The 15,279-nt window shown below is 36.4% G+C and overlaps 1 protein-coding gene and 1 long non-coding RNA gene across 3 annotated transcripts in view; both read left to right on the forward strand.

Annotated features, from left to right (window-relative positions):
- Nucleotides 1–15,279, forward strand: part of CPD (carboxypeptidase D) — a 67,511-nt gene that overhangs the window by 7,699 nt on the left and 44,533 nt on the right. The gene's annotated exons all lie outside the window — the stretch shown is intronic.
- LOC113632859 (uncharacterized) lies at nt 7,203–14,438 on the forward strand. The gene is made up of 4 exons (XR_003437971.1): nt 7,203–7,654; nt 10,773–10,776; nt 10,897–10,900; nt 14,427–14,438. It is a non-coding gene; the product is annotated as an uncharacterized LOC113632859 (long non-coding RNA).

The raw sequence follows: 15,279 nt of genomic DNA on the forward strand, positions 1-15,279 counted from the left end.
TTTTTGCGGTACGCGGGCCTCTCACTGCTGTGGCCTCTCCCATTGCGGAGCACAGGCTCCAGACGCGCAGGCTCAGCAGCCATGGCTCACGGGCCTAGCCGCTCCGCGGCATGTGGGATCTTCCCGGACCGGGGCACCCGAACCCGCGTCCCCTGCATCGGCAGGAGGACTCTCAACCACTGCGCCACCAGGGAAGCCCTTAACCATTTTTAAATGTAGAATTAAGTGGTATTAATTATATTCACAATGTTGTACGTCTGTATCACTACCGTCTACTTACAAAACTTTAAAAATACCAGACAGAAACTCTGTAACCATTAAGCAAAAACTCCCTATTCCCCACTCATTTCCCACCGCCCCCACCCCACCCCACCCCCCCCCCAGCCACTGGTAACTTCTAATCTCCTTTTTATCTCTGTGAATTTGCCTACTCTAGATATTTCATATAACTAGAGTTAATATATTTGTCCTTCTACATCTGGCTCATTTCACTTAGCATAACGTTTTCAGGGTCCATCCATTTTGCAGCATGTATCAGAACTTCATTTCTTTTTATGGCTGAGAAGTATTCCATTGTATGTATATACTACATTTCATTTATCCAGTCATCCGTTGTTTCCACCTTTTAGCTACTATGAATAATGCTGCTATGAATGTTGGTGTACAAGTTTCTACTTGAGTCCTTGTTTTCAAATCTTTTCAAATACTCAGGAGTGGAATTGCTGGGTCATATGGTAATTCTGTATTTAGCTTTTTACACAGTGGCTGTACTACTTTACATATCCACCAGCAATTTCTCATGAAATGCTATGTTTATGTTAAAGTAAGCTTGAATTGTTTACCTTTTCTTTTAAATGTTACAAAAACAGCTATTGTTCTTTTTAAACTTTTGGTATCCTTTGAATAATGACTTCTTCATTTTTATGCCCAGGCTTAGACAATTTAATTAAGAGTAATCAGAAGGAACAAGTCACTCTATGGAAAAGTCATCAGTATAAACTTTTTTCTCTTCTTAGAATCTGCCCACGGTGAATGCCTTAGATTTCCCCTTACCTTGTTGTTGGCAGTTAGTCACATTATAAAGTATGTTACGACGTTTCTCTTCATGTGCCTTCATATAAATATTTGAATAACTCTTTGACTTCTTATGTCAAGCCAAGTGTACACAAATTGGGTGCTAAGTTTGAGGACTTGATACTTTCTAGAGTCTTCTTATTCCCGTATAGTTTCTACCAGTGTTTCTTATATATAACTAGTGATTTGAACTATTTAGAAAGGGCTTTGAAATATTTAGAAGCCAGACTTTCTGCCCGGAATAATTAGAAGTGGTTTGAAAACCATTAAAAAATTTTAAAGATAAAGGACGTACTTTAATGTTTAATCTCATTTCAATCTTTAGCAAATATATTTCTATTTTTTCTTTCTTTCTTTCTTTTTTTTTTGTGGGATCTTAGTTCCCCGACCAGGGATTGAACTCACGCCGTCCGCAGTGAAAGCACAGAGTTTTAGCCACTGGATCACCAGGGAATTCCCTTTAGCAAGTATATATAATAAAACCTGATTTCATGAACTAGTGGTTTTGTGATGTAGTCAAGTTGCTTCATTATTTGAGATACTATTTAAAATAATGGACTAAAAAATAATTAAACTTTCATTTCTGGAGAAAGTTGTAAAAGGTTAGAAAGTAGTTTCTAATTGACAAATAATTAAGGAAGGTAAATATATGTTATACTATTTAAAAAGTAAGTGTGCTTCCTTCATAGTAAGATTACTTGGTTAAGCCAGGCAACGGGTTTTTCTGAGTCTTCAGACATCTAAAGGAGCTAAATTTTGCCGTTGCCATTATTATTGTTTTTATGAGCATCTACTTCTCTCCTGTTTCAGCTGGATGGTCAGGCATATTTTATTTCTACAATAAGTAGCTTATATCTTTTACTGCCTTAGCAATATTGAGCAGTTTCGGTAGTTTCTTTTGTGTGTGTGTTTTAATAGCTATATCAAGGTATAATGGACATACAATAAACTGGACACATTTAAAGTGTACAATTTCATAAGTTTCAACATATATGTGCACCCATGAAACATAAGTATTAAGTTTCAGTAGTTTCAACAGGGTAAATTCATTGTTTGTCTTATACTGGACTGCGATAAGATGTTGTGAAACCTTGTGAGTAGGCGTATATTCAGACCCGGATGTCCTGGAATAACTTGACTGACATTTATGTGATGTATTTAAAAATTCTAACTCAAAGAAGTTTAGAGCTGAAAATGAATATATTGATCTAGTCCAACCCTTCTGCTTTATAGGAAATCAAGGCCTTAGAGAAGAAATAACTGGTGCGGAATCATTTATTAACCTAGCAAATATTTACTGAGCACTTGCCACATCCCATACACTATATTAAGTGATGGGGTACAGTGTGAGCAAAACAGAAACAATTCCTGCTCTCGGGGATCAGATAGTGTATTAGTAATGGGGGATGTGAGGTAATTTTGCCCCCACCACCTTCACCTTCATTGCCAGGGTTGATTCAGCATATCTAGCTGCCTACGTGGGTGGCCTTGCTTCTCTCAACATGTCTCTCAAACCTCAGGATCCATCTGGGGAATGACTATCCTAATAAGGCCTGTGAACAGTCGTGCTCCTCTGCTAAACCTGTTACTGTGAGAGCCTAAGCTGAACTTATTCACGGGGCAGGCCTTCTTCTTTTTTTTTTTTTTTTTTTAACCACAGTGTGCTGATTTGTATGCCTTTTGTTTACCATTCTTTATTATTTTCTTTCTTCATGGTTTTGAAGACATTATAAAAATCATCTGATGGTTTAATATGTTTATTCCAAAGCAAACCTAATGAAACTGAATTATAGTTTCAGTCAACTTTTAAGAATTGCCCTCTTTCAACTTACAGAAATTTTTAAAAGGGCAAGTAACCACCTAGAAAGAGAAGAGAGCTATGAAATGTGACCAGATAACATATCTGTAACTAATTCAGGATTTTTGGTGCAACTTTAAACTCCTTTGATCATGTGGGCAGCCCTTCTCTGCGTAAAGTGGAGGTCAGACTGAGTAGCACTGATGTGCTCTTAAATACTGAGGTATGTTTGGCTTTAAGTAGATTGCTGACAGAAAGGAAAGAGCCTGGGGAAAATAATTACCAAACTGTTTTGAACAACATAAAAGGTTAGTTAGATTTGGTCCAAAAATGGACTGAAAAGCTTATTCTTGTGCAGCATTTTCTGTGTCATTAAATAGGGCATTATTTTGTAATTCTTATGACACCAGGAAATTGGAATCTATATAAAATAAAAAAAAATCAAATGGATGGTACAGAACTGAAGAAATATAATATCTGGTATTAAGAAATAGACAAATCCATAAATACGGTAGGAGATTTTAAACATGCCTTTCTCAGTAATTGTTAGATCATGAAGACAAAAATATCAGTAAGGACACAGAGGATTTAAATAACATAAACCAATCTGACCTAATGAACATGTACAAAATACTGTCCTCATATCTAATTTTCCTGCAGAGTCTGTTTACTAATCCAAAGTGTATATGATAAGTGATTTACCATTGGTCACACTTAAGGTAGATGTGACTAGTTCTATTAGTGCTTGTGTTAATTTTTGTTTTAAAAATTACATATTAAAAGCAAACTAGCAAACACACTAAAACTTAAAGCATTCTTATATCTTTGCTTGTTTCACATTTTAATTGGAGCAAGTCTAAACTTTTCACAGTCTGACTCAAGCCTACATTTCTAGTCTTCTCTCCTTCTTTTCACCTACCACTGAATGACTTGTCCTTCCTGCAAAATGTGAACCTTCACATACTAGGCTATTCTCTGTCTGAAATGCTTTTCTCCAGTTCAGCTGTAACCTTCTCTGAAAACTTCCCCTGTAGTAACTGTCACTCTTACCTTCCTAGAACATTTTGTTTAACATCAGTGTAATGCTTATCTACTTATGTCGTTAGTTTTTTGTGTCTCCTGCCAGAGTGTGAATTCTTTGATAAGGACAGTGTGGTGCTATGCATTTTGTAGTTATCTTTATACAAAATGTATTGGCAGGGAAAGGGTCCTACAGGAAGTGAGACTAGGGAGGTTTTTACGGTTATTTGGAGTAAGGTCTTTTTTTGGAGATATGGGATTTATCTAGAGGGATGCCATGGGAATGAAAAGGGAGTATGAGATATATAAGAAATTGTGCAAGAAAAGTTGCAGAACTGACCGTCAGTTAGATAGTAAAACAGAGTGTCAAGGCAAAGAAAGACTTAATTAAAGATATAACTTGGAGATTTTGAGCCTGGATAAGTAAGAATGATAATGGAAATGGGAAAAAACTAATTGGAAGGGGTGTGTTTGTGTGTGTGTGTTTTCTCTTTAGATGTGAGAGGAGTGAAAATTGGAGGTGAGGTGGTACTGGATGTACTAGTTATAAATACTTGATGTACAGTTGTGAGATAGGCTCTGGAACTTGGGAAAGAGGTCAAGGTTATAAAGAGATTTAGGCATTATGAGATATGTGGAAAGCATATGGCAGTGTGCCTGATTTTGAAAATTGAATTGATATTGTTTCCTAGCATCATTTAATTGCTTGGAGCAAGAAATTCAACTAGGGGGAAAAAATATATATATATATGAACAGATGGGTGCTTTTTCATCTCCAAAGTGAATGTACTTCTGGCATTTTGTACTGGGATGTTTTCTTTAAGGAATGCCAACAGTTTAGATATTCTCAGCCTGTTGATATTTTAAGAATACTATTGATAATCAAATGTGCATTAATAAAGGGCTTTTGGTTTTATCTGATCTTGTACATTAAGGAGCTACTTGAATCTTTCTTCCTTTCTCTCTTTCTCTCTTTTATCTGAGTGCCACCTCATTTAAAAGGAAAGCAAAAACTTAAAATGATACTCAAACGGAATTTTTTCTTCTGCTTGAGTCATAAGTTTGTTTGTTTTAGTAAACTGAAGTATAGCCTCATATAAAAATCTAACCTTTAGGAGCAGTGTGCTTGTATATTTTGTAATGTAATAGTATACTTTCATCAAGGTTGAGAACCAAACACTGTTTTAGGATATGGCCCCTAAATCTTCAGATCCAAAGTCTAAAAATTAGATGTGCTTTTTTTTTTTTTTTTAAATACAGGTGGTAGAAAATAGGAAAGTACTTAAAAACAACAGCAACAACAAAAAAACCAAAGGAAAATACAGTTCAAAGACCTGCCTGAGAGAGAGTGTTGACCAAGTTAGACAAAACTGAAAACAGATACAGGACTGTGTAATGTAGTTTAACTTTGTAGAATCATATCATTAGCAAATGTATATTCAGTGGGAGTGGTGAAGGAAATAGATTTTCATAAGATAAGTTGTTCAGAATATGAAGACCAAGTTCAGTTAAGATTTGGTGAAAGCAAACTTGAATTTAAAGACCAGGAATATGGGAAAAATTCTTTCAAGGGCAATCTCTGTTTTTTCCATTCATTTAATGCAGATCTTCCACTTAAAATTTTTTATGACCATCATACTCATTAGCTTTTAAAAATATCTCAAGGAGTGCAAAATTATCATTTAATAACCCACTTATTTATAAATAAATTGTTCACAGAAGTCAAAGTTGTGAGAACTTTTCACTATCCCTTGAAGTAGTTTTTTTTTTTTAAATTTTATTCCACCACATTCTTTTTTTTTAACATCTTTATTGGAGTATAATTGCTTTACAATGGTGTGTTAGTTTCTGCTGTATGATAAAGTGAATCAGCTATACATATACATATATCCCCATATCTCCTCCCTCTTGCGTCTCCTTCCCACCCTCCCTATCCCACCCCTCTAGGTGGTCACAGAGCACCGAGCTGATCTCCCCGTGCTATGCAGCTGCTTCTCACTAGCTATCTATTTTACATTTGGTAGTGTATATATGTCCATGCCACTCTCTCACTTCATCCCAGCTTGAAGTAGTTTTATTAAAGAAATAACAGTAAGCTCCAAATTTAAATATAGAATAGAATTTGCCTATCTATATTCCTGCATGCTAAAATGCTTTTCCTAATGAAAAAAATACATTGCATTTTTTTTTTTCTGTAAAAGGTTTATGGGGTTCTTGTGTCATACAGTTTGATACTTTATAGTTGGCCTACTGAGGCAAGTTAAAAAAAAAACTTGCTCTGTTCAAGTCTTAACATTGTAGCATTGGTTATATTTTTTTTCCATTGGCTTTCTGCATGAGGCATAAGAGTGAGTTGTTAGTGCACCATCTTTGAATGAATGGTTGAATTTATTTAAATACCCTCCACTTCCTTAAAGCTAGATCTCTCTAGTGAAAACAGTAATAGGGATTGGTTCCATGATAAAGATGAATTGAGTATCTTCAGGCATACGAAGATTAGTTGTGAGACACATGGATTGAAGGAGTTGAATGGGTATGAATAGATTCTTTGATCAGAAGATTTAGCCACCCATAACAATTAGTATTGATCACAATTTGTTGTAGTGCTGGACAGATTCCTAGTGATTACACTTTTAGTCTTATTCTTTAATATTGGTAAAGGAATGAAAACATCATAGCTTTCACAATACATTGCATTCAATATTTTCTGAGTATAGAAAAATTAGATTGGTAGGTAGGCTTAAAACCAAAATATATACCTTTCGTCTTTCTTTGCCAGTTTCCCTTGGGAGTAGAGGAAATAGTCTAAATCAGTGGTTTTCAAGCTGGGTGTGTATGGGGAGGAGGAAGAGACCAGTTAGTTTGGATAACTTTAAGGAAATAAATTTCCAGATCTTCCATGCCTGAGAAAGATACTGGCTGCTGAGGTTCAATCTCATATCCTCTTCTTCCACTTGACTGAAGATACGCCTATTTTTTTCTATCCATCTGAATCACACTATGATATGTTAACTCAGGGTTTTACAAAGTGCACCAAAAACAAAAGGGACAATTTGGTGATTACTTTAATGGTATCATAAAAGCATCACTGAAACGTCTCATGAAAAGATATATTTTCAGTAATTATTACCTGTTAGGTTTATTATTTATTGAAATTGATAATAAAACTATGCCTTTATTGATAAATTGTATACCAGTAGTTATTGTCATACTTCAATCTATAAAGTTTTTTTTGATGTGGACCATTTTTAAAGTCTGTATTGAACTTGTTACAGTATTGATTCTGTTTTATGTTTTGGTTTTTTGGCCTCGGGGCATGTGAGATCTTAGTTAACTCCCCGACCAGGTATACCCCCTGCACTGGAAGGCGAAGTCTTAACCACTGGACTGCCAGGGAAGTCCCAGTAATTCAATCTAGAAGACAAAAATTTAATAGGGCATTAATGTCATTGGAAATTAAGAGAAATTTAAATATGCATACATACATATTATAGATTGAAGTATTATAGGATGATCAATGAAGGACTTTCAAGCATAAAAGTATATCCCATTTGAAGCAGCAGCATAGCACAAGGAGATCGGCTTGGTGCTTTGCAATGACCTAGAGGGGTGGGATAGGGAGGATGGGAGGGAGGCTTAAGAGGGAGGGGATATGGGGACACGTGTATTCATATGGCTGATTCGCATTGTTGTGCTACAGAAACTAACACAGCATTGCAAAGCAATTATACTCCAGTAAAGATCTATTAAAAAAAAAAGTATGTCCCATTTGAATAACAATCTGTGGAGCAAGTGGAATGGAAATAAAAGTTCAAGTTTCTTTTACAAAAGAAAGCTATAAAATTCCTCCTGTTGAAGAAGAGTGTTCATGCAAGTTTTAAAAGATGATTCTAGGAATCAAATCTCTGTAGTATTTTTATTTATTTGAATCCATCTAAAATAACAATGTAAAGGCTTTATTTAAAAAATAAAAATTTACATTATGCAAGAAATTACATTGTTACTATTTAAATTTAAAATCAAAACTTTTAGGTACCAACTTTAGAATGTGTGAAATGTTGCATAATTTTTCAAGATTATTTTCCTATGAATAAAAAAGTTTGAAGGTCATTGGTTTAGATAGCCCAGTAAGAGACTAATGGATTTTAGAGGCTTGATTATTTATGATTGTTAATGAGTAGGATAAATAGCAGATCCTTTATACTGTTAATAAAGTGCTATATTGCTTTGAGATATGCCTATGGTGAATGTTTCATTCCCAAAATTAAAATTTTCTTTGACTGGATAATGTTCTGAAATCAGACATTTTATCCTTTAGTCTATGTTGAGCCACATAACATGCCAGCTTAAAAAAATAAACTGAATCTGGTAGTAGCTGCAGCTGTCAGAAATGTCAGGCCTATCTGCAGATCAGTGTTCTCTGTGACAGTGAACTCTAGCTCTAGCTTTGCATAAGTAGGTTTTTTGTTAAGGAAAAAATCAAGACAACGGATCTGGCCCAGCTACTTAGCTAAGATTACTTATACAGTCTTTGACATTTAGTATTGGAAAAATAATGTGAAGTTTAATACAGATGGCAAATAATGCCTATTTGTGGCATCTTGAAAAAAAATCTTAAATTATTCATAACTCAGTTAATATCCCATTTGTTTCCAGTTTTTTAGATGATTTTGAAAAGTTTTTTTTTTTTTTTTTGCGGTACGCGGGCCTCTCACTGTTGTGGCCTCTGCCGTTGCGGAGCACAGGCTCCGGACGCGCAGGCTCAGCGGCCATGGCTCACGGGCCCAGCCGCTCCGCGGCATGTGGGATCCTCCCGGATCGGGGCATGAACCCGTGTCCCCTGCATCGGCAGGCAGACTCTCAACCACTGCGCCACCAGGAAGCCCAGACCTTTAGTTTTAGATTGTTCGTAAGTTATATGCTACAAAATCATTATTTATATAAAATGTGATCTGTAGGACCAGAGGCCACTGAATGTAGTTTCTTCTCTGAGAATTAGGTCATATTTTTAAAAGACTTCTGTCCTTCCTCCCCGCCCCTTACCCTGGGCATATGTTTGTATGTGTTATTGATTGGAGCTGGCTAGTTACAGTCCTATTAAAGTTACATCTAAAAAGATGATTAGATAACACTCTAAAATATGACTGTAAGCTTTGTCTTCTTGTTGCTGTTAGCTAGTATTTCTTAAATTATTGCTGAAGTAAGACAATTAAGGGGTAGACAAAAGAATGCTAGGACTCAAGCCTGGTGATTATAGTATTATAAGTAGTCTACTTCACTGCATTCTGACATAATTAAAGCGTGAGTTGACTGTGTTTGCAATTTAATTCAGCTATTAAGTTTTTTTTTCCGTAAATGGGAAGATTTTGTTTCTATTAACTTTTATATATGCAGAAAAATAGATTAGTTCACATTTGTATTGCTCTGAAATTATTTGTATGTGTTCTGTGTTTCTTTTCCTCACCAAGACTCTAAACTCTGAATGGAAATATGTCTCCTATTTATAAATCCCTATAATCTTAGTTTAATGATTTACAATGACCATTGTACTGTGACCAATACAGTAGTAAATATTGGCGATTAATAAATATGATATACAATGAATAACATATGTATGTTCACATGTGTACATGTGAGTCAGAGTTACCAAAGATGATCAGAGGTCAACAATGACTGAAGGTGACTTACGTCACTTAATGACGAAATATGACTGGTAGGGATGTGAAAATCAGCATCTCACCATTTTTCTTCCAGACCCAAAGTAAGTGCCAAGATGCTGGAAGATAAGAGAAAACCAAAAGATGGATAGCTTGCCTTCTAAGAAAAAAGGTTAAGACAAAGTTACTGGGCTTGTGGTAGTGGTAAACCTGCACATATATTTTACGAAGACAAAGTCTATTTGACATCTCCACATGGATGGTCAATGGGAATCTCAAATTTAATGCATTCAAAACAGAAGTCTTAACTTCCCACTGATCCAGCCTACTTACTTTCATTCCTTCAACAAATATTTACTGAAGGAATACGATGTGCCTGGTACTGTTCTTGTGCTTGGAATATCCATCAATGAGCATAACAAATATTCTGCCCTTGTGTTGCTTATAATCTAGCAAGGAGGAACAGGCAGTAAATAAGAAACATAATAGGTAAATTGTTAGGTACCGTAGAAAAAAAAGAAAAAAGTAGAAAAGGGTGAGAGTGCTGGTGAGATGGGCTTGGGGACAGCGATGGGGAGAAGTAAGTAGCAACTTTTAAGTGGGGAGATCAAGATGAGCCTAATTGTCAAGTTGAAATTGGAGCAAAGAGCTGAAGGTGAGGGGAAGGCGTTAGTCAAGTAGAGATATGTGGGGGAAGAGCATACCAGGCAAAGGAAACAGCTAGAACAAAGACCCAAAGTCAGGAGGTACCTAGTGTATCCGGTGAACGGCGGGGAGGCCAGTGTGGCTGGTGCACAGCCAGTGATGGGGAGAGTATAAAAGGAGGTTAGAGAGGGAAGGGGAGTGGTGGTGGACAAATCATGCAGAGGCTTAGGCTTTGGCTCTTAGTCTGAGTGAAATAGAGAGTCATCGTATAGGGGAATAACATCCGACTTACATTTTAGCAGAATTTCTCTGGCATCTCTGTTGAGGAAAGAACATAGAACGGCTAGGGCAGGGACAGGGAGACCTATTAAGAGTGATTGCAGAAATCCAGGTGGAGAAACAGTTGTGGCTTGTATCAGGGCAGCAGCAGTAGAGGTGAGGAGAAATCTTGGGATTCTGGATATATTTTGAAGTTAGAACTAGCACGATTTCCTGATGCTTTAGATGTGGGATGTGACTCCAGAGCTTTGGGCCTGAGCAACTAAATTCTTCTAGTGCCATTGACCATCATGGGAGAGACTGGTTTAGGGAATATGAGAATATGTTAGATTTGTGATATCCAAGTAGAGATATTAAATAGGCAATTGGATGGACAAGTCTGGATTCTGGGAATGAGGTGTAGGCTAGACATAGAAATTTGAGAGTTGTCAGCCGGTAGATAATATTTAAACCCCATGGGGCTGCATGAGACACCAAGGGCATAAGTGAAGAAAGAGAAGAGGATCAAAGACAGAGCCTTAGGCATGCCATATCTGTTTCCTTTGTTCTCCTTCATCCTCTCAGTAAATGACACTAATAACACTGTCTCCCTAGTTTCTCAAGCCAAAAATCTAGACATCATCCTTGATTCCTTTTAAACAAGTCCTTTCTGCATCCAAATCTCTCTGCTTTATCTCCATTACCAGCAACCTAGTCAAATCCATCATTCTCTTCTAATTCATCTTCCTGCTTTCCTTTTCGTTTCCCTATAGTCATTTTTCACTCAGCAGTCAGAATGATCTTTAAAAAAGGCTGTTCAGATTATATCACACCTCTGCTCAAAACCCTTCAGTGTTCTGTGCAGCAAGGGAGACAATCAACAGAGTGAAAAGGCAGCCTACTGAGAATATTTGCAAACCATATATCAGATAAGGGGTTAATATTCAGAATATATAAAGAACTCCTACAACTCAACAAGTAATCTGATTAATAAACGGGCAAAGGACTTGAATAGACATTTCTTCAAAAAACATATAAATGGCCAACAGACATATGAAAAGATGCTTAATATCATTAATGATCAGGGAAAAACAAATCAAAACCACAATGAGATATCACCTTATACCTCTGAGGATGACCACTATCAAAAATACCAAAATAGCAGGTGTTGATGGGGATGTGGAGTTTGCACAGTTGGTAGGAATATAAAATAGTGCAGTTGCACAACTTTGCACAGTTGGTAGGAATATAAAATAGTGCAGTTGCTATGGAAAACAGTATGGAGCTTCCTCAAAAAGTTAAGAATAGAATTACCATATGATTCAACAATCTCACTTCCGGGTGTAAATACAACAGAATTGAAAACAAGATCTTGAAAAGATATTTGTACACCCATGTTCATTGCAGTGTTAGTCACAATTGCCAAGAAGCAACCTAAATATTCATTGACAGATGAATGGATAAAGAAAATTTGGTATATACATACAAAGGAATATTATTCAGCCTAAAAAAGAAGGCAATCACATCTGATAAAGGACTGTTATCCAAAATATATAAAAAACTCTTAAGACTCAATACTAAGAAAACAACAACTGGGGCTTCCCTGGTGGCGCAGTGGTTGAGAGTCCGCCTGCCGATGCAGGGGACACGGGTTCGTGCCCCGGTCCGGGAAGATCCCACATGCCGCGGAGCGGCTGGACCCGTGAGCCATGGCCACTGAGCCTGCGCGTCCGGAGCCTGTGCTCCGCAACGGGAGAGGCCACAAGAGTGGGAGGCGCGCGTATCACGAAAAAAAAAAAAAAAGAAAACAACAACTGCATTAAAAAATGGGCCAAAGACCTTAACAGACATCTCACCAACAAAGTTAGACAGATGGCAAATGAACATGAAAATATGCTCCACGTCATATGTCATCAGGGAAATGCAAATTAAAACAAGTTACCACTACACACCTATCAGAAAGGCTAAAATCCAGAACCCTGACAACAGCAAATGCTTGTGAAGATGTAGAACAACAGGAACTCTCATTCATTATTGGTGGGAATGCAAAATGGTACAGCCATTTTGGAAGATAGTCTGGTGGTTTCTTACAAAACTAAACATACTCTAATCATACAACCCAGCAATTTTGCTCCTTGGTATTTAACCAAAGGAGTTGAAAACTTACGTTCTCACAAAAACCTGCACATAGATGTTTATAGTAAACTTTATTCATAATTGTCAAAACTTGGAAGCAACCAAGATGTCCTTCAGTAGGTGAATGGGTAAAATAAACTGTGGTACATCAGACAAAGGCCTATTATTCAGCACTAAGAGGAAATGAGCTATCAAGCCATGAAAAGACATGGAGGAGGGAATTCCCTGGCAGTCCAGTGGTTAGGACTCTGCACTTCCACTGCAGGGGGCCCAGTTTCTATCCCTGGTTAGGGAGCTAAGATCCCACAAGCTGCGCAGCCCAAAAAAAAAAAAAAAAAAAGACGCAGAGCAACCTTGAATACCTATTACTAAATGAAAGAAACCAATCTGGAAAGGCTACATACTATATGATTCCAACTATATGACACTCTGGAAAAGGCAAAACGATATGGAGATAGTAAAAAGATCAGTGGTTGCCAGGGGTTAGGGAGGAGGTTGGGATGAATAGGTGGAGCATAGAGGATTTTTAGGGCAGTGAAACCACTGTGTATGATACTATAATGGGGAAACATGTCATTATACATTTGTCAAAACTCATAGCATATACAACACCGAGAATAAACCCTAATGTAAACTATGGACTTTGGGTGGTAATGATGTGTTGATGTAGGTTCACCAGTTGTAACAAATGAAGATTTTTGCATCTGTGTACATCAGGGATATATTCTTTTTCCGTAGTGTCTTTGTCTGGTTTTGGTACCAGGGTAATGCTGGCCTTGTAGAACAAATTTGGTAGTGATTCTTCCTCTTCAACTTTTTGGAATAGTGTGAGGAGGATAAGTATTAACTCTTTTTTAAATGTTTGGTAGAATTCAGCTGTGAAGCTGTCTGGCCCTGGACTTTTGTTTGTTGGGAGTTTTTTGATTACTGATTCAATTTTATTATTGGTAATCAGTCTGTTCATATTTTCCATTTCTTCCTTATTCATTCTTGGAAGATTGTATGTTTCTAGGAATTTATCCATTTCTGCTAGGTTGTCCAATTTGTTGGCATAGAATATTTCATGGTAATCTCTTATGATCCTTTGTATTTCTGTGGTGTCAGTTGTAACTTCTCTTTCATTTCTGATTTTATTTATTTGAGCCGTCTCTTTTTTATTTGTGTCAAGGTATTTATTTATTTCCCCTTTGATTTCTTCATTGACCCATTGGTTGTTTAGTTGCATGTTGTTTAGCCTCCACATGGTTGTGTTTTTCCCATTTTTCTTATTGTAATTGATTTCTAATTATTGTGATCAGAAAAGAATGCTTAATATGATTTCAGTTTTCTTAAATTTATTGAGACTTGTTTTGTGGCCTAGCATGTCATCTATTTTGGAGAATGTTCTATGTGCATTTGAAAAGAATGTATATTCTGCTGTTTTGGGATGGACTATTCTGTATATATTTATTAAGTCAAGCTGGTCTAATGTGTTGTTTAAGGCCAGTATTTCCTTATTGATTTTTCTGTTTGGATGATCTATCTATTTATGAAAATGTGTTAAAGTTCCCTACTACTATTGTGTTCTGTCTTTCTCTTTGTATGTCTGTTAATATTTGCTCTCTATATGTATTTAAGTTCTTCTGTGTCGGACACACAGATATGTACAAGTGTCACGTGCTCTTGTTGGCTTGATCCCTTTATCATTACGACATTCCCTTTTCCGTCTCTTGTTACAGTCTTTGTTGTAAAGTTTATTTTGTCTGATATAAGTATTCCTCCCTCAGCTTTCTTTTCATTTCCATTTGAGTGGAATATCTTTTTCCATCTCTTTACTTTCAGTCTGTGTGTGTCTTTAGATTTGAAGTGAGTCTCTTATATGGGTCTTATTTTTTTATCCATTCAGCCATCCTGTGTCTTTTGATTGGAGCATTTAGTCCATTTACATTTAAAGTAATAATTGATAGGTATATACTTATTGCCATTTTGTTAATTGTTTCTCTGGGTTTTTTTAGTTGTTCTTTGTTCCTTCCTTCTCTTGTCTCTCTTCCCTTGTGATTTGATGACTATTTTTAGTGTTATGTTTGGATTCCTTTATTTTTTGTGTATCTCTTACCAGTTTTTGGTTTGTGGTTACCTTGAGGTTCATGTATAATGACCTTTGTATATAGCTGTCTATTTTATGATGATCTCTTAAGTTTGAAGGGATTCTAAAAGCCCTACATTTTTACTTCCCCCACCCCTACACCACGTTTTATGTTTTGATGCATATTTTATATCTTTTTATTTTGTGTATCCCATAACTATTTATTGTAGATATAGATGATTTTACTACTTTTGTCTTTTAACCTTTCTACTAGAGTTATAAGTGGTTGATCCACTACCTTTTACTATATGTTTGTCTTTGCCATTGAGATTTTTTTCTTTATTCATTTTCTTACTTCTAGTTGTGGCCTTTTCTGCTTGGAGAAGTCCCTTTAACATTTCTTGAAGGGCTGGTTTATTGGTGGTGAACTCCTTTAGCTTTTGTTTGTCTGTCAAACTCTTTATCTCTCCTTCAATTCTGAATGATAACCTTGCTGCGTAGAGTATTCTTGGTTGTATTTTTTGTTTTCAGCACTTTGAGTATATCATGCCATTCCCTTGTGGCCTGCTAAGCTTCTGCTGAAAAGTTAGCTGATAGTCTTATGGGAGTTTCCTTATATGTAACTA

Source organism: Aethalodelphis obliquidens, unplaced genomic scaffold, assembly GCF_003676395.1.
Source record: "Aethalodelphis obliquidens isolate GAN/ISIS:26980383/991018 unplaced genomic scaffold, ASM367639v1 scaffold38, whole genome shotgun sequence".
NCBI lineage: Eukaryota > Metazoa > Chordata > Mammalia > Artiodactyla > Delphinidae > Aethalodelphis > Aethalodelphis obliquidens.